The following is a 4,750-nucleotide window of genomic DNA, read 5'->3' on the forward strand; positions in this document are numbered from 1 at the left end:
TATAAACATCCAATGACAATGGTGATTCGTGAACGGTGTGGTGGCCCTGTGAGACTACCGAGTTGCATAATTGCATATACAGAGTAACTTAAGATAATATTACTATTTAATTTTAACTAAATATTTGGGAAAACAACTAGCTAGTACAATCAAAACTAATATTAATAGATTTTTAAGATATTATCTATACATTAATATTTTGAATTAATATTAATATTATTAATCATCTTAAGATTTAATATATAAGTGCTAATCATATAATTAACATGGGTCAATAAGTCTACCTCAAATCCTCAAATCAAAATTACAATTTAATATATTTGTTAATTTATAAAAATTAAATTAAATTTTCTATATAGCTAAAATTAAATATATTTCATAAGACATAGATATATATCTAAAATTTGTATTAAAATATTAATATTATATATTCACAAATTATACCTCTAAGTAATATTATTTATCTTTAGCTATAATATTTCTACTTTCTTTTCACAATAGGTAGGGACTCGTGCTCCAACAGAGCCCTTGTAGTTGTTATTATTATTATTTTTTTGTAAAACTTTATTTAAAATCAAAAGAAGTGGAAAATGGATCTTCTGCACAAGCAACAAAATACATAAAATAATAAAATTTTACCTAACAATTGTAATGACAACATAAATGCAATTATTTACCTAATTAATCTTGGTAGTTTAACTTTACTATTTGGACATTAGTTATTAGTGCCTGCCATAGGAACTATAGGCAACAAACTTTTTTAACTAGTGTTTGAAATAAACAACTTTAACCAATCAAGTTTCACATAATTTTTTAATAATAACATATTTTTCTATTAGGTAAAGTTTGAGGCAGGAACTACGTTGCTCTGCAACCTTGTTTTTAGGGGAAATGTATTAGTGATTATCATTATAAATAATATTTGATATTCACATAGGCTTTTATAAACAATTCAATAGAAAATTCAAAAATGCAAAATATTGCAATGTTGCATAAGTAAGCATAAGAAGTTAAAACAATGAAATACAACTTTATATGGAACTAAAACTCCAAAAATTTCATTGATATTTCTTGAAATTTACAAATTTACAAAATCAGGGGAAAACCCTAGACTCTAGTACTACTATACTATTCGTTGTAGAAACCACCAGAATCGACCATGGTTGCAAATTCTTGTAGCTAGTGGTTGCCATCTTCCACTTCATCTAGGAAAAACTATTTTCGAAGAAAATTCAACCCAATTCTTGCCCATTTCCTATGGTGCTTCAATTGCCTAGCAGTCAAGCCCCGTAAAAATGGTTGTAGGACCACATTCTGGCTAGGTTCCAGAAGCTTGTGGACTTCACCCACCCAAGGGATCCCCACTCCTAAAATTGCATGAGCAACAATTTCAATGTCATCCCCCAAATATACTACTTTAAAAATCTTCCTTAGGAGCAACACAATTTCGGCCCTTACTTCTTCAAGGTCAAGCAGGGAGGCTAGAAATTATGATGTAATGTCACTGTTGACATGATACCGATTCTCATTCTCCAAAAACTCATGCCCCAGAACCATTTTGACAGCATCAATAAAAAACTTCACACCAAAGCATGGAACAACCTCATTGCAAATTGACAAGAGGTTTTCCTTAGGAACACGACCTAGAAAGGCCTTCTACTCCTCTTTCAAAGTGCATCTCAGGAAAATAGGGTTGTCCATCTTTACTACAAAGTTCAAACTCTAAGCTCTAACAAACTAACACTAAACAAACCAGACCTATCTATTAGGAATAAGGTGTCTCAACCTTGTATAATTCCTATTCTTATTATTTGTTTTGTAAAATGTATTTCTTTCAAATAATGTTGATGTGTCGACATCTTGAATTGTGTGTAAGGAGATCATGACTAAAACGGTTATGACGGATTCCTATGACACGTAAGAGCTATGTTAGGAAGATTCAATGACAGGTGAAGACATGTGGCAACTAAGATATTTGAGTACTCTACACTCTACCCCAATAGTGGGGTTCGGGGCATCGCCCCAAAAAAAATTTTGGGGTTCCTATTTTCTTGGAGAATGATAAAACCCTAATATGGTTTACCTTTTGGGAGTAGCCCTAAAGTGAAGCGCATGTTATAAGTGTTTTTAGGGTTGCGAAGAGATGCGAAAAAGGTGTATTGTTGGTACTACAAGTAGCTACTGGAGTCTTCTATTGTTGATGTTGAACTTGTATTGCAAGTGTATTGTAACCTCGTGTTGAAGATAATACATTGTGCAGGTTCTGAAGGGATGGGGTTGTTTTACCGAAAGGTTTTTCTCCACCGAAAAATCCTTGTGTTATGTGTTCCTTTCTCTGTCTATTTTCTGTATGCATGGTTGGCTACAATATTGTTGTTTACATGATATTGAATCTATAAGTGTAGAAGATTTTAATAGGATTTGCATTATACTTTCCTTATGAGATTAGTGTAGGAAGCTATTTCTGCACCTGAGTTTCCTTACACTATCGACTACCAAAAATGAGATGAGAAATGATGAAAGAAGTAGCTCAATCACCTACAAATAAGCTTGGTGGGTAGGGTGTTAGGGATTATTTATTTTTTTCCTAAATAAGCTTAGCTATTGAGAAATATTTTTTAAATATTTGTCTGTCCGACTGCCAATTCAATTACATTAAATTAGCAAATATTCTCAAATCTTGAACATAATTGCAAGTACATGTTGAAAAGGCCAATTATAATTAAACACTAATGCTGTCCATTGTCCTCTAATGCATGTGAAGCCACTTAACCGATGGAAAAGGTCAATTCTAATTAAGACTAATAGTACTACTGCTAGTGGACTATGGCATGTCCTGTAATGCGTGCAAAGCCGCTTAGCCGATGGAAAAGGCCAATTGTAAATTGTAATTAACAGTGATAAGACATCAATATACTATCTCCTGCAACTTAAGTGATACACGCTGGACAAAAATGTGTCACCATTCTGGACACTTGAACAAGGTCAAGGCTTCATTCCAAATGTTTGGTCCCGAAATAAACCTTCAACCGTTGATATATTATCATTGGATGGTAGTCTGAATCATGTAATTAATATTTATCATTTAAATAACCCAAACTTTTTTCATTTTAATTTTTTTATTTTTGTCTATAATCTATATGTAATTAATTTTTATCATTTCAATCATCCGAGCTTTGTTCATTTTGTATTGGTAATAATGATAAGATATCTTTCGGCTTATTATATATAGTTATAAATAAACTAAACTACAATGGTATTGGTAATTGTCGATAAAAAACTATCAAAAATTGGTTGTACAATTTGGGAAGTGGTGCATGGTTAGTGGTAGCATACTAGCGAGAGAATGTCGCTATCACTAACATGGAATTTAATTCTTTCCAGGTACACTGTACTCCACAGACAACTTACCTTGATACGTGTCAACATTCTGATGACTACCTCGAGAATTCTTCTTCCTTTAAGAAATGTTGGCCAAAATTAAACCTCGGCCATTGATATTGGATCATCAGATGGTCTGAGTTCTCAAATAATACATTGAACATAATTACAGTGGTAGTGGCAAAGATTATGCTTCCATAATGTACGGTCAAACAACCACATCTTCAAACCATCACTTGCCACTTACCACTTGCCACTTGCCAATAATTTATGTAAGTTGGTATGTTAGGTTAGGCTACTTATTTCCCATCTTTTGAAAATAGTCATACCAACTATAACTTTCTGAAAACCATTCAGCATAACAAATAAATTAATTCAATTATTTGGAAAATAATTTTGCCATTTTTTTATAAAAAAAGGTATCGGTTATTAAAATATTCGCCAACCAATATCCATATTTTAAAACATAATTTTCCATCAATATTAATAATTTTTTAAAAAATTTATAATCGCCATTATTTTATAAAAATTGTCTAAACTATTAAAAAATTTGCCACCAAATATCCATCGATTGACGCATAATTTTCCAACACTATGAATTTTTTTTTCACCCAAATGACATGTGATTCACCACAGCTTTATTACATGTAAAATAGATAATAGGAAGTATATGGTAACCCAAAAATCAACACCATAATACTTTGACACAAGATATGGTAACCTAGAAACCCTCCAAGTAGAAGGTAAAATTGGGGTGGGGATGACACCTACAAGCTTCACTACTACAATAATAAAGTCGGCCTATTAGGGATTAAAATTGATCACTTCTAGTGATCTACTCCTTTAGGAGTATGAAGGACTACTAGGTCCACCTTGCAAAAGAATTTTACAATACAATGAAGTATCTTCTTAGTTAAGAGACTTAATAACTTGGTTAGAGGATTTGACTAATGCACCTATTAGGATGAATCACCAAGATGATCCCTCCAATGCAACTTGATTTGTTGAATAAGATCCTTTGAATAATCTGATCACCTGACTTTGATGGATAAGTCTCTGCTTTTCTCTTTATACTACCTTCTAGCCTAATTACATATTATGGTCCATGTTTTCTTCTTGTCTCCAAAATAGACATATATCTTCTTCTCTTACACAATTAATCTTCTTAGAAAAATGAATTTTTCTTCCTTATATATCCTTCAAGAAATAACTCTATATCAAGTTGTCTCCCACAATATATATATCTTCGTAAAAACCAACTACACCTTTAGGTTGGCTCAAGTACTGATGCTCAAGAAATACAATACATTTGATCTTCTACTATCACTTGGGAAATACAAAGAGGTTGGGTGATGCTTAACCTTGGTTA

Source organism: Cupressus sempervirens, chromosome 9, assembly GCF_028749045.1.
Source record: "Cupressus sempervirens isolate cs-2001-9-10 chromosome 9, ASM2874904v1, whole genome shotgun sequence".
Classification (NCBI taxonomy): Eukaryota; Viridiplantae; Streptophyta; class Pinopsida; order Cupressales; family Cupressaceae; genus Cupressus; species Cupressus sempervirens.